We start from the raw sequence: 21,280 nt of genomic DNA, 5'->3' as shown, positions 1-21,280 counted from the left end.
AGTGTTCACGGAGCCTCAGTTTGCGCCCAAATTTGTACATGTCAATGGTCGTCTCAAAGGGTTTATGTGGACACATGGGTACAAAAGACAGGCCACGGGAGAGAAGGCTCAATGTGGTCTATCTGTCAAATTGAAGACTAAACTTTGTTTTTGTCCCTGCACCTTCGCCATATGTAGCCCCTTCCTTGGGTGTGGTCTGCGCGTCCCCCGCTGGGGGGTAGACCTGCGTCTAAACTCTGTCCTAAAAAAGCTGTGTTACGAGGTCGACGATTATCAATCTGCTCTGTTTCCGAAGTGGAGGCAGATGATCCAGTATCCGAGGTGGCGTACTGTCGCCGACCCTGACGCCGTTGTCGGAAACCTCTCTGTGGTCTAGTAGGTCTTGAGTCACCTAGTAGCCACCTATACACCGTGTGGTTCTGGTAGTCAGATACCACCGTAGCCAATTTGCTCTGCTTGAATGCGGTAAGTTCTTTCTTATAGTTGTCAATTTGAGTTTTTAGTTTTTCTAAGTGGTTACAGGTTTTATCATTCCTGATGGTGGAAAGGTGGGTGCTGTTAAATGTGTCAATCTGGGTCTTAACTCTGTTTAATTCGGTGCCTACCTCCTCAATTACTAGCAACATTAAATATAGAGAACATTTATTAAGTACCCCACACCAGCGGCTGCAAAACGTGGGGTTATTTCTCCCTATAGTAGGAATGTTGCTGACTCGGAACCCTCTAGGGATTTGTTTTTTATGATGATACTCAGATAAGAATTGACCATGAAGGTTAAGGTCAATTTCCCTCTTACTGAGTCTTAATAGCTGGTGGTATAGATCAGTAGTCGTTTCTGCAGGAAGTGTATCAAATTCAATCTGGTCAAAGAGTACTTTCTCAGCATCGTCATCTGTCAGTGATACAATGCCGTGTTCAGCCTGTGACAGTAGATTGTCATCCAGAAAGCCGGCTCCGCCCTGGGCCATCGTCTTGTACCCCAAGAGGTGTACGTCTCACGTGGATTAGACTACAGTACCCAATCTTCCCGGAGGTCTCCCTTACCGGTACTACCTGGGCCCGCACTGCTTGGCTTCCAAGTTCAGAAGGAATTGGGCATTGCCAATGCGGTATGACTGTAGTTACAGGTACACAGAGTAGACTACTGGCCACAGGAGTCTGAGATGACTCAACCTCTGAGACACGTGTGAAAACACGGATGAAACTAAACAGGTAACGTGTGAATAAGACGTGCTATGTGCAGATCATGCAGAATGCCTGGTTCACAATCAAACAAATGTAGTGGGTGCAGGAAAAGATACACTCAGCATGCTAAGTATACCCAAATAATATGTAGGGGAAGTCCCACACTCTCACCCAATACAGGTAATGGCTGGGGTGCCAAATCAAAGTCTAATCCAATCACAGGTTCAGACTCATTAGTACAATACAGTGTTTCTCCACACTTCAGTGGAGAAAGATAGCACTCTCCAGACTTGCAAGATATAGTATAAACAATAAAGTCATTTATTCAAAAACTTGGTTCCATGTAACTTAATGTCACAAATACAGTATATACACAGAAGGGGCTCACCAACGTTTCGGTCCTATATTAGGACCTTTCTCAAGGTATATGCCAGTCAATCCATATTCAGAGTATCAGTGGCAACAACAGCAGCTTCAAGGAGGAACCAGGACCTGCATAATGCCTCCCAGGTCCCCTATATATACCTAAATGCTAATGGACACCGGAATCATATGTCTCAGTGGCCGCCGCGTCACTTCCGGTTAGACCGGAAGTTGTGTACCATCGGCGCCGCGCTGTATAAACAGCCTAGTCAATCACCATAACTAGCAATGTTAGACTCCCTTCTAGGCAGCCTTCCCAGTTGTGCAGTGTAATCTGCGGCCGCTGTGGTCAGCTGAGTAGTTTCCCCGGCTCGACCGCTGGTTGCTATGGTAACGCGTAATGCTGCTAGGTCACTTCCGGTCTAAACCGGAAGTAGTGCGTTCCACGGTCGTAGTGTTATGCGTGTCAGGCAGTGATCATGCTCACTGACAGGGGACTTTTACAAACATGTAGTGGCATAAGAGTAAAGGATGTAGAAGTGGTAATACAAGGGAGTGTTGGTCGGTATAACGGAGACCTGGGAGACTACACATAGTATTATAAATATAGGTCAAATCATAACATACATAATAGTGTGCGCTACGCGCGTCACACCAATGCAGAAATAAAACTGATATATGCCAAACAAGGTTTAAAGTCAATTGTGTATAAACGTTACCCTAGGCGAGCCTTCGCCCCAGGGATATATATACATAAATATGCAACAAGGAATCAGGGCAGAGGGGCTGCCCACCCGGGTCAAGTCAGAGATACCCAGTCCTACTTAGGGCACATCTTAGGGCCCAGTTGTGACCAGTAAGGTGTTTTAGCAGTGTGTCATGCGCAGATGACCCCTCAGGGTGATGGTGTAGTAGTGCGAACTAAAGTCTTGCCGCCAGCCCAGATACTCTTATGCCACTACATGTTTGTAAAAGTCCCCTGTCAGTGAACATGATCACTGCCTGACAGGCATAACACTACGAGCGTGGAACGCACTACTTCCGGTTTAGACCGGAAGTGACCTAGCGGCATTACGCGTTACCATAGCAACCAGCGGTCGAGCCGGGAAACTACTCGGCTGACCGCAGCGGCCGCAGATTACACTGTACAACTGGGAAGGCTGCCTAGAAGGGAGTCTAACATTGCTAGTTATGGTGATTGACTAGGCTGTTTATACAGCGCGGCGCCGATGGTACACAACTTCCGGTCTAACCGGAAGTGACGCGGCGGCCACTGAGACATATGATTCCGGTGTCCATTAGCATTTAGGTATATATAGGGGACCTGGGAGGCATTATTCAGGTCCTGGTTCCTCCTTGAAGCTGCTGTTGTTGTCACTGATACTCTGAATATGGATTGACTGGCATATACCTTGAGAAAGGTCCTAATATAGGACCGAAACGTTGGTGAGCCCCTTCTGTGTATATACTGTATTTGTGACATTAAGTTACATGGAACCAAGTTTTTGAATAAATGACTTTATTGCTTATATTATATCTTGCAAGTCTGGAGAGTGCTATCTTTCTCCACTGAAGTGTGGAGAAACACTGTATTATATATATATATATATATATATATATATATATATATATATATATATATATATATATATCAGGGACGTGCAGTCAGGGGAGGCAGGGGAGGCAATGCCTTACCTGTCATTCTCCCCTGTCATTAATGATTACAATAATATAAAGAAGATACTTCTGACACATATTCTGTGTCCTAAGTATATGCTTTATATTATTTTAATAATTTCTACATTTTCAAACAGGTGAAATTTTTTTTAGAGGCATCGAGAGCGGTGCCTCCTGTAGATAATGACAAAGGTCCGGAAGCGGGGGGCGGGCAGGGGGCGGGGCCAAGGAGTGGGCTGTAAAAGCCCATTAAAAAAAACAGGAAAAGCGGCACCAGTGTGAGTGCCTCAGTGACAGGGGCGTGCTTTCTGCCCATATGAAAGCACGCCCCTGCATCTGAGGCAGATATGATTGGGCACTGTCCGATCCTCCTTCCTCCGGCCAGACCCGCATCACCCGCACACCGCCGGCGCCGCCGCTCATCACCCCCGACCCCTTTCCCCCTCACCTGGTGCTGACCTCTCCTCCTGACTAGGTGGCCGTGTAGAGCTGTGCGCCGCTAATCACCCGCACACCGCCGGCGCCGCTCATCCCCCCCCCGCCCGCTCACCGTCAGTGCTGCCCTCCCCCCGCAACCACCGCTGGTGCCTCTCATCTCATGGTGTGCTGCTCATCTACCCCCCCTCCCCCCCCCCGCTCAGTGCTAGTGAGTGTTGCTCATCTCTCCCCATCCCCCCGCTCACCTGGTGCTGCTTATCATCTTCTCACCCCCCCCTCCGCTCGCTGCCAGTGCTGGTCATCTCCCCCCCCCCCCCCGCTCACTGCCAGTGCTGCTCATCTCTCCCTCCACGCTCACCGCCAGTGCTCATCATCCCCCCCCCCGCTCACTGCCAGTGCTGGTCATCTCCCCCCCCCCGCTCACTGCCAGTGCTGCTCATCTTCCCCACAGCCCCCACCCCTCCTTCCGCTCACCGCCAGTGCTTCTCACTTCCCATCCCGCTCACTGCCAGTGCTTCTCACTTCCCATCCCGCTCACTGCCAGTGCTTCTCACTTCCCACCCCGCTCACTGCCAGTGCTTCTCACTTCCCACCCCGCCCACTGCCAGTGCTGTTCATCTTCCCCACAGCCCCTTCCCTGCTCACTGCCAGTGCTGCTCATCTCCCCCCCGCTCACTGCCAGTGCTGCTCATCTTCCCCACAGACTACTCCCCCCCCCCCCCCGCTCACCGCCAGTGCTGCTCATCTCCCCCCTCCACCTCACTACCGCCCGCCGTTCACTTGCCAGCTGAGCTGAGCTGGGCTGTCAGCTGGAGGGAGCGCAGGAGAAGTTGCAGAGGCTTGGCCGCAGCATCTGGGATTATGTGAGAGGCCACAGCCGCTATTGACAGACACTGGTGACTGGTGAGTAGCTTGTAAATTCCCAAACTCTCCCCACCCAGTGGCGCCGGGACGTAATTACGTCGCTGTGGCTGCACACGCAACAGACCAGGAGGCTGACTGTGAGCTGGGGGTGGAGCCGCGAGCGGAGGAATTTACTGCCCATGGCTCCACCCCCAGCTCACAGTCAGCCTCCTGGTCTCTGGGGTATTGGGCGCCTGGGGGAAGCTGTAGTGCCAGCCCGTGCCCAGGGCTTCACTGACACTATCCTGCGCTCACCCCCCGCTGGCAGCTCATTGAGTGTCGGCCGGGGGAAGCTGCAGTGCTGTGCCTGGGGCTCCGCTGAGACTGCTGCGCTCACCCCCGCTGGCGACTCATGTGATGTATGTATACACCACATGAGCCACCAGCGGGGGTGAGCGCAGCATAGTCATACGCCAGATGTGAATTTCGGCTCATTCAGTGTGCTATAATGTAAATTTCGGCTCATTCAGTGTTCTACAAGGTAAATTTCGGCTCATTCAGTGTGCTACAAGGTGAATTTCGGCTCATTCAGTGTGCTACAATGTGAATTTCGGCTCATTCAGTGTGCAATAATGTGAATTCCGGCTCATTCAGTATGCTATAATGTGAATGTCGGCTCATTCAGTGTGCTACAAGGTGAATTTCGGCTCATTCAGTGTGCTATAATGTGAATTCCGGCTCATTCAGTGTGCTACAATGTGAATTCCGGCTCATTCAGTGTGCTACAATGTGAATTCCGGCTCATTCAGTGTGCTACAATGTGAATTCCGGCTCATTCAGTGTGCTACAAGGTGAATTTCGGCTCATTCAGTGTGCTACAAGGTGAATTTCGGCTCATTCAGTGTGCTACTGTCATGACTAAGGTTTTGTGAACCCGGTGCTAGCGAAGTCTGCGCGGGCGACTGGAGGACTACACGAATACCACCACTGACCTGGTTTGGAAGTGTTGTGGACTCGGGGTCTCTTCCGGTGACTGGGAAGAGGAACCGCGGCAGAGATGGCCGAATCCAGGTTCTCCTCATGCAGGATGAGGTCAGCAGACAGGAAGCACGTGTGGGCGCTGAAGGTCTCCTGAAAGACAGAACTGGAAAGGCGCTGATGAATCAGTGAAGAATAACAGGTACAACTGTGCTAAAGGGCACGGGGTGCTTGGGGACACTGAGATGCTTGGAGACACTGAGGTGCTTGGAGACACTGAGGTGCTTAGAGGCACTGAGGTGCGTAGAGGCACTGAGGTGCGTAGAGACACTGGGGTGCGTAGAGACACTGGGGTGCGTAGAGACACTGAGGTGCGTAGAGGCACTGAGGTGCGTAGAGGCACTGAGGTGCGTGGAGGTACTGAGGTGATTGGAGGCACTGAGGTGCGTAGAGACACTGAGGTGCGTGGAGACACTGGGGTGCGTAGAGACACTGGGGTGCGTAGAGACACTGGGGTGCTGAGGCACAGAGGTGCTGGAAGCACGGAGATGCTGAGGCACGGAGGTGCTGGAAGCACGGAGATGCTGAGGCACGGAGGTGCTGAGGCATGGAGGCACGGAGGTGCTGGAAGCACGGAGGTACTGAGGCACGGAGGTGCTGAGGCACGGAGGTGCTGGAAGCACGGAGGTACTGAGGCACAGAGGTGCTGGAAGCACGGAGGTACTGAGGCACGGAGGTGCTGAAAGCACGGAGGTACTGAGGCACGGAGGTGCTGGAAGCACGGGGGTACTGAGGCACGGAGGTGCTGAAAGTACGGAGGTACTGAGGCACGGAGGTGCTGGAAGCACGGAGGTACTGAGGCACGGAGGTGCTGAAAGCACGGAGATACTGAGGCACGGAGGCACGGAGGTGCTGGAAGCACGGAGGTGCTGAGGCACTGAGGTACTGAGGTACTGGGATACGGGAGCTCTGGAGATCACAACCTTAGGGAGCTCAGCTAGAATGCTCACACATAGCTGTGTGTGACACAAGGAACTGGCCCAGTTTCCAACTCAGTCTCCCAACTTATACTTCCTGGTCCTTGGTGATTGGTGAGCAGGATTAGGTGATGCAGAGAGTCTCAGGCTGGCAGAGGATTGAACAACTCTGGGTCAGGTGAACAGTCACTGTCATGTGACTACTCTAGCCAAGGCTGTGATGTAGAATGAGGCCTAGCAGGCCGAGAGAACACTGAAGCCTGGACTTCTGCAAAACACAGGATGCTGGCTTTTAGACCTAAAGTTCAGATTACTGAATTCAGCCTCACACAGGAGATCACCACAGGTGGAGCTAATTAACTATTACCTCTCAGGCAGAGAACTCAGGAAAACTCAGTGCTGACAAGCTGTTTAACTCCGTGAGTGAAAAGACACAGGATCCAGGACAGATGGCAGGGGTAAGTCACCAAATATAAAACCTACAGTCAGGATTGTGACAGTATCCCCCTCTTCAAGGGTGGACTCCGGACACCCATCTTGAATCTTAGAGGAACTTGAGAAATTCATACAGAAGAATTTAGGACCTTCGTTGATGCAGATTCCAAAGGTTTAGGACTAAATTCTTTAACTACAGCGTTACTAAAAGTCTGTAAGTCATGGAACACAGGATCATTACTCTCAAAGAGCATGTTGGCCCACTCCAAAGCTCTTCCTCTGAATGCCAGGAACAGATATCGAGTAATGTTGGAAGGAGTTACTGCACCTGAAGGATCAGACTCCATCCGAGAGAGAAATTGTTCAACCAGAGCGGCATATTGCAATAAATCTCCATCAAAGTAAATAGGTGGAAAACCATCAGACGAAAGCTTAGAGGATGAAACTGAAGAAAGCTTTGGCTGGACGAGTAGGACTGGATTGGATCCGAGGATACTTGAATTGGCTGGAGCCAAAGGAGACTGACCAGGCTGGTCCTGGAGTATTGCTGGACCGGCTGGAACCGGGACGGACTGACCAGGCGGAGCCTGGAGTATTGCTGGACCGGCTGGAACCGTGACGGACAGACCAGGCAGGGCCTGGAGTATTGCTGGACCGGCTGGAACCGGGACGGACTGACCAGGCAGGGCCTGGAATATTGCTGGACCGGCTGGAACCGGGACGGACTGACCAGGCAGGGCCTGGAGTATTGCTGGACCGGCTGGAACCGGGACGGACTGACCAGGCTGGGCCTGGAGTATTGCTGGACCGCTGGAACCGGGACGGACTGACCAGGCTGGGCCTGGAGTATTGCTGGACCGGCTGGAACCGGGACGGACTGACCAGGCTGGACCTGGAGTATGGTTGGACCGGCTGGAACCGGGATGGACTGAGCCCTTTCTTCACGGGGCTGAACTAAGGCAGGAGCCCCCTCTTCACGGGGCTGGGCTGAGGCAAGAGCCCCCTCTTCACGGGGCTGGGCTGAGGCAAGAGCCCCCTCTTCACGGGGCTGGGCTGAGGCAAGAGCCCCCACTTCACGGGGCTGGGCTGAGGCAAGAGCCCCCACTTCACGGGGCTGGGCAGCACTCTGTAGAATCTCTGGCTGGGCAGCACTCTGTAGAATCTCTGGCTGGGCAGCACTCTGTAGAATCTCTGGCTGGGCAGCACTCTGTAGAATCTCTGGCTGGGCAGCACTCTGTAGAATCTCTGGCTGGGCAGCACTCTGTAGAATCTCTGGCTGGGCAGCACTCTGTAGAATCTCTGGCTGGGCAGCACTCTGTAGACTCTCTGGCTGGGCAGCACTCTGAAGACTCTCTGGCTGGGCAGCACTCTGAAGACTCTCTGGCTGGGCAGCACTCTGAAGACTCTCTGGCTGGGCAGCACTCTGAAGACTCTCTGGGGCGGGACGCTCTGAACCCCTCACTGGGGCTGGACGCTCTGAAGACGCCCCTCCTGGGGCTAGACGCTCTGAAGACGCCCCTCCTGGGGCTGGACGCTCTGAAGACGCCCCTCCTGGGGCTGGACACTCTGAAGACGCCCCTCCTGGGGCTGTTGACACGGACTCCTCTGTGACTGTAAATGGCTTGAACATTCTTCTCTGGACACCCAACTTGGGATAAGGTCTTTTAACCACCGGACCCCAGTCATAAATTTGAGTCTCTCTCAGAAGAGTAGCCTTCTTGATACCCCCGTCAGCAGCAGAAGGATCGGATACTGTGGATGACTTGTAGACATGAGCACTATGATACTGAGATTTGTCACTATTACCTGGCTTGCGAAGAATGCAGTCTTTAACAAAATGACCAGAATTTCCACAGTAAAGACAGAGATGTAGCTCCTTACGCCGCTGACGTTCAGCTTCAGAGAGCTTGGGCCGTGGATAGCTCTGATGAAAAACTTTCCCTTGCGCAGAGGAAGAGACTCTATTAACTGGATGGGACAAAACAGGATCAACAACGTTGGTAGTATTCCTGAGGAGATCAGGCATCACAGAGAGAATACTAGGCAAAAGTTCTTGTAACTGTAGTAACATCTGGTAGAAAATCTGCAGTTGGTCAGGAGTCTTAGAGCAGAAGGTCAGAGAATCTCTGGAGAAAGAATTCCGCTGCAGACACTGTGCCAATTGATGCTGAGTCGACTCCAGACCTTCCAAGCGTCCTGCAATATTGCTTAGGAGGTCCTGCGTCAGACAAACACTATCGGCCGGGTCCATGTGGCCAGTTCCTACTGTCATGACTAAGGTTTTGTGAACCCGGTGCTAGCGAAGTCTGCGCGGGCAACTGGAGGACTACACGAATACCACCACTGACCTGGTTTGGAAGTGTTGTGGACTCGGGGTCTCTTCCGGTGACTGGGAAGAGGAACCGCGGCAGAGATGGCCGAATCCAGGTTCTCCTCATGCAGGATGAGGTCGGCAGACAGGAAGCACGTGTGGGCGCTGAAGGTCTCCTGAAAGACAGAACTGGAAAGGCGCTGATGAATCAGTGAAGAATAACAGGTACAACTGTGCTAAAGGGCACGGGGTGCTTGGGGACACTGAGATGCTTGGAGACACTGAGGTGCTTGGAGACACTGAGGTGCTTGGATACACTGAGGTGCTTGGAGACACTGAGGTGCTTGGAGACACTGAGGTGCTTGGAGACACTGAGGTACTTGGAGACACTGAGGTGCTTGGAGACACTGAGGTACTTGGAGACACTGAGGTGTTTGGAGGTACTGAGGTGCTTGAGGCACTGAGGTGCTTGAGGCACTGAGGTGCGTAGAGACACTGAGGTGCGTAGAGACACTGGGGTGCGTAGAGACACTGAGGTGCGTAGAGGCACTGAGGTGCGTGGAGGCACTGAGGTGATTGGAGGCACTGAGGTGCGTAGAGACACTGAGGTGCGTGGAGACACTGGGGTGCGTAGAGACACTGGGGTGCGTAGAGACACTGGGGTGCTGAGGCACGGAGGTGCTGGAAGCACGGAGGTGCTGGAAGCACGGAGATGCTGAGGCACGGAGGTGCTGAGGCACGGAGGAACGGAGGTGCTGGAAGCACGGAGGTACTGAGGCACGGAGGTGCTGAGGCACGGAGGCACAGAGGTGCTGGAAGCACGGAGGTACTGAGGCACAGAGGTGCTGGAAGCACGGAGGTGCTGGAAGCACGGAGGTACTGAGGCACGGAGGTGCTGAAAGCACGGAGGTACTGAGGCACGGAGGTGCTGGAAGCACGGAGGTACTGAGGCACGGAGGTGCTGAAAGTACGGAGGTACTGAGGCACGGAGGTGCTGAAAGTACGGAGGTACTGAGGCACGGAGGTGCTGGAAGCACGGAGGTACTGAGGCACGGAGGTGCTGAAAGCACGGAGATACTGAGGCACGGAGGCACGGAGGTGCTGGAAGCACGGAGGTGCTGAGGCACGGAGGTACTGAGGTACTGGGATACGGGAGCTCTGGAGATCACAACCTTAGGGAGCTCAGCTAGAATGCTCACTTATAGCTGTGTGTGACACAAGGAACTGGCCCAGTTTCCAACTCAGTCTCCCAACTTATACTTCCTGGTCCTTGGTGATTGGTGAGCAGGATTAGGTGATGCAGAGAGTCTCAGGCTGGCAGAGGATTGAACAACTCTGGGTCAGGTGAACAGTCACTGTCATGTGACTACTCTAGCCAAGGCTGTGATGTAGAATGAGGCCTAGCAGGCCGAGAGAACACTGAAGCCTGGACTTCTGCAAAACACAGGATGCTGGCTTTTAGACCTAAAGTTCAGATTACTGAATTCAGCCTCACACAGGAGATCACCACAGGTGGAGCTAATTAACTATTACCTCTCAGGCAGAGAACTCAGGAAAACTCAGTGCTGACAAGCTGTTTAACTCCGTGAGTGAAAAGACACAGGATCCAGGACAGATGGCAGGGGTAAGTCACCAAATATAAAACCTACAGTCAGGATTGTGACAGCTACAAGGTGAATTTCGGCTCATTCAGTGTGCTACAATGTGAATTTCGGCTCATTCAGTATGCTACAAGGTGAATTTCGGCTCATTCAGTGTGCTACAATGTGAATTTCGGCTCATTCAGTGTGCTACAAGGTGAATTTCGGCTCATTCGGTGTGCTACAATGTGAATTGCGGCTCATTCAGTGTGCTACAATCTGAATTGCGGCTCATTCAGTGTGCTACAATGTGAATTTCAGCTCATTCAGTGTGCTATAATGTGAGTTTCGGCTCATTCAGTGTGCTATAATGTGAGTTTCGGCTCATGTGTGCTATAATGTGAATTTCAGCTCATTCAGTGTGCTATAATGTGAGTTTCGGCTCATTATGTGTGCTATAATGTGAATTGGGCACCAGTACTAGACAGTATAAGGGGTTCTACTATTGTGGGGTATATGGTGTGGTAAACTACATGGAAGGACACGCACCCCTTGTGAGTGGCCATGCCCCCTTATCAGGAGCGCACGCGCCTTCGGCGCACACATAATTGCAATCTTCACTTTTCCATATCCCCACTTCAAAATTCCACTTCGACCACTGTGAGGGATGGTATCAGAATCCTGGCACTTCAGATGACGACGGTCAGAATACCGACAGCGTCATCCCGATGTGCAGGATCCCAACAACCCCCCCAACCCTGGCCTGCAGCCTGTTTCTAAACTGCGCCAGGTAGAGCCCATTCCTAAACTGGTACTGCTGGCCAGGGATGACTCTGCTTGTCTCCAGTCTCCATCACAAGCAGCAGTGCAGCTGTTGGGAGACCTGCTGCTGCTGGCGGAGAATGGAGGTGAGCAGAGTCTGTCCCCATGCTGTCCGAGAGGAGGCTCTGGAATCTGCTCCCTACTGCTTTAGTGCAGGTAGAAGGAGACTCAAGCACAGCAGGCACAGCCAGGGGCGGTGATGACAGGATATAGTGCTATGGATTGTATGAGGAAGGGGGCCCCAAATCCGTGTGTTGCGTAGGGCTCCATGAGGTCTAAACTCGCCTCTGGTAGCAGCCATAGCGGCGGCTTTAGTGGGCATGCCTCACCAGCCACTGACCTCACTGCACGCCACTGATATATATATATATATATATATATATATATATATATATGTTACCAAATGTCTTTTTCAAAGAACGGACGAGGCGGCACTCCCACAAATTGAAATCAAGCTGGTGTATTTAGGCAATCATCATAATCTCAGATGGGTGGATGTCGACGTTTCAAGGCTCGCAGGCCTTTTCGTCAGGACGTGAATACAAGTGAAAAATTCTTAGAAACATATCTCATTACTGTGTCAGTCTTACCTTTAAATAAGAGTGTGCAGTCCGGTACACGGACGCCCGCTGCTCCCGCCTGGCCGAAAGTGATGAGGGTCCCATACTGACGTGTTTCCTGTCAGACGGTTACCTCGGAGACGCTGTAGCTTTGGAAACACAGTGGCCACACGCGTCCTACTCCGTTGCCTGGGTAACAGCGCCGCGGCCGCCACTCGTTCCTGCACATAAATACATAATGTGAAAGCATCGTGATACATTATGTATAGATACATCGGTGTATAGATAGTGTTAAAAAATGTGAAACATACAACATATATAATTAAAAATTGGTATATCGGAGAATACATCAACTGCACTTTAGTTTAGAAATTCCATTAATAATTCAATTAATAACTAAATCATAGACAAAACACCTTATATACAGTATATTCACTTAATATTCATAATATTATTCTTTAAATACCCGCTGGTTTATAGCAACTCTCAGAATTACAGGAATATATTCCAGGAAATTTTTTCGTTAAGGCCTCTAGGTGAAATGGTGTCCAAAATATATATCCATTTTGATTCACACTGACTAAGGCGTTTCTTACGGTCACCACCTCGAATATCATTAGGAATGTGATCTATTATTTTGTACCTTAAAGAGGCTAAAGTGTGTTGAGCTTCCTTGAAATGGCGAGCCACCGGTTGGTCGCAATCTTTATTCTCCAATGCTGCTTTTATAGCCGAGCGATGTAAAGCCATACGCTCTCTAAATGTGCGAATAGTCTGACCAACATAATATAGCCCGCAGGGGCACATAATAATATACACTACAAATTGCATCATGCAATTTAAGACATGATTAATCTTAAATTTACGGCCCGTATGTGGATGTTTAAAATATACTCCGGTTTCCATAAAACTGCATGTTGTGCATGATGCACATTTGTAACAACCCAACTTCTTTTTCTGTAACAGGAAATAGCTACTGGGACTGACGGGTACATGCATGATTGATGAATTTAACATCAGTTACAAAACCTAATTGGAGGATAAAAAACATAAAGCGACCTGGGAAAAGCTTGCACAACAATGTGAGTCCTATCGACAAGAGTTACTGAAATTTAAAAAAAGCAAATTGACCGTGGTACAAACTGACTATGAGGATCAAAGGGTGTACCATTGGTTGTCGGGTACTACTACCAAGGGCAATCGTTCATATAACGCTCGTACATCTCAAGATAGAAGACAACAACGAGGAAACCAATCCAACAGTGATAGCGACTTCAATGTCAATGATTCTGATGAAACTCACTCATAAAGAACGCCTGTGAGTAGATTTACCCGGTCAAAAAACGAGGTTCCTGGAACAAGCCCACGCGACGGGGGAGGCAGTCGGAAAGAATATACAAAGCCGCTAATAAACCAGAGCAAGGCCAGGAACTAGTCCTTAATTTATCTTCACGTACCTTGTCGTTTACAGAGATCTCGGTACTCAATAAAGGACTATCATTTATTCCCAGTAATCCACACAACGACCTTAAATGGAAAATTGATCTTCACCGGTTCAATAGATCTCTTCGGATCAAAGAGTTTTTCCAAAACCAATTGCCTGTACAAGATGATCCATTCCGGGACTTTCATAAAAAGTTTTCTAGATCTAAATTTGATCCTGCTTCTAATAATTCTTCTTTAAGAACATTCTCACGTTTGCTAGATGAATCCGTAAATAAATTTGATATGGCGTCCAAAAAACAATTTTATAATCTGGATAGATTACAGAAACAAGCCTTACGGGACTTAAGATCATACCCTGATATTGTTATACGGCCCGCGGAAAAGGGCGGGGCCATAGTTGTTATGGACACTAGCAAATACATTGAGGAAATAGATCAACAGCTAGCAGAGCCAAATACCTATTTGAAATTAACGCAAAACCCGAGTGATCAATATAAGCGTGAACTTGATTTGATCTTAACTACTGCTGTGAGGAACGGAGTTATCAATAAAAAATTGCATGATGCATTGATCCAGTCTCATCCAGTCACCCCTATTTTGTATACGATTCCCAAGGTACACAAGAATGCCCAAAACCCCCCGGGTAGGCCGATTATATCGGCGAGAGGGTCTCTTTTACAACCAATATCTCAATTTTTGGACTATTTGTTACAACCGTTAGTGGTTAAACAAAGTATGTTCTTGAGAGATACCACGCAATTTTTGTTAAAGTTGGGCCAATTGAAGAATATTCCCAGCGGGGCATTCCTGTGTACCCTGGATGTGAAAAATTTATATACAGTAATACCACATACTATGGGTCTAGACTGTATGAAGCTATTTTTACATTCTAATCATTTTACTGATTTTGATATTTCACTGTTTTTGGAATTACTTAGATTTATCCTTACAAAAAAAATTTTCTTACACAACGGGAAATATTATTTACAGTGCACTGGCTGTGCGATGGGGACGAATGTGGCCCCATCGTACGCCAATGTATTTATGTTTGAGCAAGAGCGTAATTTTTTTCTTTACAGATCCATCTATATCTAAAAAGATCATGATGTATACAAGATACATAGATGATCTTTTCATTATTTGGACAGGCTCAGAATCTGAGCTAATAGAGTTGGTAACAAACATTAACTCTTTAAACCATCCGGTAAAATTTACGTTTCAATACAGCCAAACAGAAATCAATTATCTGGATGTATTGGTTAAAATTAAGGAAAACCAATATATTTACGGAAGTTTTCCATAAACATACAGATCGGAATACTCTGTTACATCACAATAGTTGTCACTCTCCACCATTAAAAAAAGCTCTCCCAAAATCTCAGATGCTTAGAGTAGCTAGAATCACTAGTAACCCTAGTCAGCTTGCACCTGCCCTTGATCTAGTTTCAGAGAAATTCACTAAGCGAGGATATCCTTTATCCTTATTAGAGGAAACTAAAACAAGTGTTAGCAACCCTGAGACAAAATTTGCTAAAGTCAGAATCAAGGGATAAAAAACAGGATAGGATTCCACTAGTTTCTGAATACACTTTGGCTAGCCAGGTTTTACCACGTGCCACCAAAGCATTGTGGCCTATTGTATCAGGTGATAGTGAGTTACCGGTTTTTAAAAATAAAAATATCATGCCCTGTTACAAAAGGGGTAGAAACTCGCGTGATCTGTTAGTGAAAACTAATATCAGGCATGTACCCGTCAATCCCAGTAGCTCTTTCCTGTTACAGAAAAAGAAGTTGGGTTGTTACAAATGTGCATCATGCACGACGTGCAGTTTTATGGAAACCGGAGCATATTTTAAACATCTACATACGGGCCGTAAATTTAAGATTAATCATGTCTTAAATTGCATGATGCAATTTGTAGTGTATATTATTATGTGCCCCTGCGGGCTATATTATGTTGGTCAGACTATTCGCACATTTAGAGAGCATATGGATTTACATCGCTCGGCTATAAAAGCAGCATTGGAGAATAAAGATTGCGACCAACCGGTGGCTCGCCATTTCAAGGAAGCTCAACACACTTTAGCCTCTTTAAGGTACAAAATAATAGATCACATTCCTAATGATATTCGAGGTGGTGACCGTAAGAAACGCCTTAGTCAGTGTGAATCAAAATGGATATATATTTTGGACACCATTTCACCTAGAGGCCTTAACGAAAAAATTTCCTGGAATATATTCCTGTAATTCTGAGAGTTGCTATAAACCAGCGGGTATTTAAAGAATAATATTATGAATATTAAGTGAATATACTGTATATAAGGTGTTTTGTCTATGATTTAGTTATTAATTGAATTATTAATGGAATTTTTTACCTAAAGTGCAGTTGATGTATTCTCTGATATACCGATTTTTAATTATATATGTTGTATGTTTCACATTTTTTAACACTATCTATACACCGATGTATCTATACATAATGTATCACGATGCTTTCACATTGTGTATTTGTGTGCAGGAACGAGTGGCGGCCGCGGCGCTGTTACCCAGGCAATGGAGTAGGACGCGTGTGGCCACAGTGTTTCCGAAGCTACAGCGTCTCCGAGGTAACCGTCTGACAGGAAACACGTCAGTATGGGACCCTCCTCACTTCCGGCCGGGCGGGAGCAGCGGGCGTCTCTGTACCGGACTGCACACTCTTATTTAAAGGTAAGACTGACACAGTAATGAGATATGTTTCTAAGAATTTTTCACTTGTATTCACGTCCTGACGAAAAGGCCTGCGAGCCTTGAAACGTCGACATCCACCCATCTGAGATTATGATGATTGCCTAAATACACCAGCTTGATTTCAATTTATGGGAGTGCCGCCTCGTCCTTTCTTTGAAAAAGACATTTGGTAACTATTAAGAATTTGTGATGGCACCCCATTTCGATGCAGTATTTATCCAGAGTGCCAAGCTACAGTATATTTTATATATATATATATATATATATATATATATACCAGCCAAAAAAATTGGGGAGCATCACACCCCCCCCTCCTTACCCCACGCCCAGTGCCAAAAGATGTCCGTCCCCCCCCCCAATTCCCCCCACTTCTGTGGAAGCCAGTCCCCCTAATCTCTTTGCAGAGTGCAGCATAAACTGGGCAGAGCCAGACATACACTGTAGGTACAGATGTGTCCACATACATCTTTGCTATATCCGGCCATGTATGGCTTGGTTTAACATACTATAGACTCAGAGATTTAGCCATGCCTTGTGATTTTTCTTAACTTGCATCTTTAATATGTTACTTTATACATATTCTATTATGGCAAACAAAAATTAAAAAATCCATCCACTCGTTACTAGAGATGAGCGGGTTCGGTTCCTCGGAATCCGAACCCCCCCGAACTTCAGCCTTTTTACACGGGTCCGAGGCAGACTCGGATCTTCCCGCCTTGCTCGGTTAACCCGAGCGCGCCCGAACGTCATCATCCCGCTGTCGGATTCTCGCGAGGCTCGTATTCTATCGCAAGACTCGGATTCTATATAAGGAGCCGCGCGTCGCCGCCATTTTCACACGTGCATTGAGATTGATAGGGAGAGGACGTGGCTGGCGTCCTCTCCGTTTAGATAGAGAGTGAGACACTTGATTTACTAGTAATTTAATTTTAGTAATTTTGAGGAGCATTAGGACTGGAGTACTCAGAGAGTGCAGAGTTTTGCTGATAGTTATACTAGTGACCACCAGTTTTATTTATTATTTAAAATCCGTTCTCTGCCTGAAAAAAAACAATACACAGTCACATACCATATCTGTGCTCAGCCTCAGTGTGCTGCATGATAATATCATCTATCTATATCTGACTGTGCTGAGTGCTCACTGCTCATACAGCTTAATTGTGGGGGAGACTGGGGAGCAGTTATAGCAGGAGTACATAACAGTGCACACTTTTGCTGCCAGTGTGACTGACCAGTGACCACCAGTATATTGTCTGCCTGAAAAAGTTAAACACTCCTGTGGTGTTTTTTTATTTATTCTATAAACGCATTCTGCTGACAGTGTCCAGCAGGTCCGTCATTCATTATATTATATAAATATTTACCTGCAGTAGTGTTATATTTTTTTTGTTCATCTCTATCATCTTTATCATCTCTATATTAGCAGACGCAGTATGGTAGTCCACGGCTGTGGCTACCTCTGTGTCGTCAGTGCTCGTCCATAATTGTATACCTACCTGTGGTGGGGTTTTTTTTTCTATCTTCTTCATACTAGTAGTAGGAGTCTGCTGACAGTGTCCAGCAGGTCCGTGATTATATTATATATACCTGCAGTAGTGATATATATATATTTTTTATATAATTATCATCTCTATACTAGCAGACGCAGTACGGTAGTCCACGGCTGTAGCTACCTCCGTGTCGGCAGTGCTCGTCCATAATTGTATACCTACCTGTGGTGGGTTTTTTTTTTCTATCTTCTTCATACTAGTAGTTTAGGAGTCTGCTGACAGTGTCCAGCAGGTCCGTCATTATATAATATATACCTGTCCTGCAGTAGTGATATATATATATTTTTTATATCATTATCATCCAGTCTATACTAGCAGATGCAGTACGGTAGTCCACGGCTGTAGCTACCTCTGTGTCGGCAGTGCTCGTCCATAATTGTATACCTACCTGTGGTGGTTTTTTTTTTTTCTATCTTCTTCATACTAGTAGTTTAGGAGTCTGCTGACAGTGTCCAGCAGGTCCGTCATTATATAATATATACCTGTCCTGCAGTAGTGATATATATATATTTTTTATATCATTATCATCCAGTCTATACTAGCAGACGCAGTACGGTAGTCCACGGCTGTAGCTACCTCTGTGTCGGCAGTCGCTCGTCCATAATTGTATACCTACCTGTGGTGGGTTTTTTTTTTCTATCTTCTTCATACTAGTAGTTTAGGAGTCTGCTGACAGTGTCCAGCAGGTCCGTCATTATATAATATATACCTGTCCTGCAGTAGTAATATATATATTTTATATCATTATCATCCAGTCTATACTAGCAGACGCAGTACGGTAGTCCACGGCTGTAGCTACCTCTGTGTCGGCAGTGCTCGTCCATAATTGTATACCTACCTGTGGTGGGGTTTTTTTTTCTATCTTCTTCATACTAGTAGTTTAGGAGTCTGCTGACAGTGTCCAGCAGGTCCGTCATTATATAATATATACCTGTCCTGCAGTAGTGATATATATATATTTTTTATATCATTATCATCCAGTCTATACTAGCAGACGCAGTACGGTAGTCCACGGCTGTAGCTACCTCTGTGTCGGCAGTGCTCGTCCATAATTGTATACCTACCTGTGGTGGGTTTTTTTTTTTCTATCTTCTTCATACTAGTAGTTTAGGAGTCTGCTGACAGTGTCCAGCAGGTCCGTCATTATATAATATATACCTGTCCTGCAGTAGTGATATATATATATTTTTTATATCATTATCATCCAGTCTATACTAGCAGACGCAGTACGGTAGTCCACGGCTGTAGCTACCTCTGTGTCGGCAGTCGCTCGTCCATAATTGTATACCTACCTGTGGTGGGTTTTTTTTTTCTATCTTCTTCATACTAGTAGTTTAGGAGTCTGCTGACAGTGTCCAGCAGGTCCGTCATTATATAATATATACCTGTCCTGCAGTAGTAATATATATATTTTATATCATTATCATCCAGTCTATACTAGCAGACGCAGTACGGTAGTCCACGGCTGTAGCTACCTCTGTGTCGGCAGTGCTCGTCCATAATTGTATACCTACCTGTGGTGGGTTTTTTTTTTCTATCTTCTTCATACTAGTAGTTTAGGAGTCTGCTGACAGTGTCCAGCAGGTCCGTCATTTTATAATATATACCTGTCCTGCAGTAGTGATATATATATATATATATATTTTTTTTTTTTATATCATTATCATCCAGTCTATACTAGCAGACGCAGTACGGTAGTCCACGGCTGTAGCTACCTCTGTGTCGGCAGTCGCTCGTCTATAATTGTATACCTACCTGTGGTGGGTTTTTTTTTTCTATCTTCTTCATACTAGTAGTTTAGGAGTCTGCTGACAGTGTCCAGCAGGTCCGTCATTATATAATATATACCTGTCCTGCTGTAGTGATATATATTTATTTTTTATATCATTATCATCCAGTCTATACTAGCAGACGCAGTACGGTAGTCCATGGCTGTAGCTACCTCTGTGTCGGCAGTCACTCGTCATCCATAAGTATACTAGTATCCATCCATCTCCATTGTTTACCTGAGGTGCCTTTTAGTTGTGCCTATTAAAATATGGAGAACACAAATGTTGCGGTTCCAAAAATAGGGAAAGATCAAGATCGACTTCCACCTCGTGCTGAAGCTGCTGCCACTAGTCATGGCCGAGACGATGAAATGCCATCAACGTCGTCTGCCAAGGCCGATGCCCAATGTCATAGTACAGAGCATGTAAAATCCAAAACACCAAATATCAGTAAAAAAAGGACTCAAAAATCTAAAATAAAATCGTCGGAGAAGCGTAAACTTGCCAATATGCCATTTACCACACGGAGTGGCAAGGAACGGCTGAGGCCCTGGCCTATGTTCATGGCTAGTGGTTCAGCTTCACATGAGGATGGAAGCACTCAGCCTCTCGCTAGAAAAATGAAAAGACTTAAGCTGGCAAAAGCACAGCAAAGAACTGTGCGTTCTTCGAAATCACAAATCCACAAGGAGAGTCCAATTGTGTCGGTTGCGATGCCTGACCTTCCCAACACTGGACGTGAAGAGCATGCGCCTTCCACCATTTGCACGCCCCCTGCAAGTGCTGGAAGGAGCACCCGCAGTCCAGTTCCTGATAGTCAGATTGAAGATGTCAGTGTTGAAGTACACCAGGATGAGGAGGATATGGGTGTTGCTGGCGCTGGGGAGGAAATTGACCAGGAGGATTCTGATGGTGAGGTGGTTTGTTTAAGTCAGGCACCCGGGGAGACACCTGTTGTCCGTGGGAGGAATAGGGCCATTGACATGCCTGGTGAAAATACCAAAAAAATCAGCTCTTCGGTGTGGAAGTATTTCAACAGAAATGCGGACAACATTTGTCAAGCCATGTGTTGCCTTTGTCAAGCTGTAATAAGTAGGGGTAAGGACGTTAACCACCTCGGAACATCCTCCCTTATACGTCACCTGCAGCGCATTCATCATAAGTCAGTGACAAGTTCAAAAACTTTGGGCGACAGCGGAAGCAGTCCACTGACCAGTAAATCCCTTCCTCTTGTAACCAAGCTCACGCAAACCACACCACCAACTCCCTCAGTGTCAATTTCCTCCTTCCCCAGGAATGCCAATAGTCCTGCAGGCCATGTCACTGGCAATTCTGACGAGTCCTCTCCTGCCTGGGATTCCTCCGATGCATCCTTGCGTGTAACGCCTACTGCTGCTGGCGCTGCTGTTGTTGCTGCTGGGAGTCGATGGTCATCCCAGAGGGGAAGTCGTAAGACGACTTTTACTACTTCCACCAAGCAATTGACTGTCCAACAGTCCTTTGCGAGGAAGATGAAATATCACAGCAGTCATACTGCTGCAAAGCGGATAACTGAGGCCTTGGCATCCTGGGCGGTGAGAAACGTGGTTCCGGTATCCATCATTACTGCAGAGCCA

General features: G+C 47.6%; 2 long non-coding RNA genes and 1 pseudogene across 2 annotated transcripts in view; 1 reads left to right on the top strand and 2 right to left on the bottom strand.

Annotated features, from left to right (window-relative positions):
• The window catches only part of LOC134968999 (uncharacterized), an 86,950-nt gene that overhangs the window by 33,961 nt on the left and 31,709 nt on the right, over positions 1-21,280 (top strand). The gene's annotated exons all lie outside the window — the stretch shown is intronic.
• Positions 1-21,280, bottom strand: part of LOC134968998 (uncharacterized) — a 131,102-nt gene that overhangs the window by 91,633 nt on the left and 18,189 nt on the right. The gene's annotated exons all lie outside the window — the stretch shown is intronic.
• On the bottom strand, positions 1,007-1,123 carry LOC134971464 (5S ribosomal RNA; annotated as a pseudogene).

This window comes from Pseudophryne corroboree, chromosome 11 (assembly GCF_028390025.1).
Source record: "Pseudophryne corroboree isolate aPseCor3 chromosome 11, aPseCor3.hap2, whole genome shotgun sequence".
Taxonomy (NCBI): Eukaryota; Metazoa; Chordata; class Amphibia; order Anura; family Myobatrachidae; genus Pseudophryne; species Pseudophryne corroboree.
Note: the sequence above shows the minus strand (reverse complement) of the source record. Positions and strands in the feature narration are given on the sequence as shown.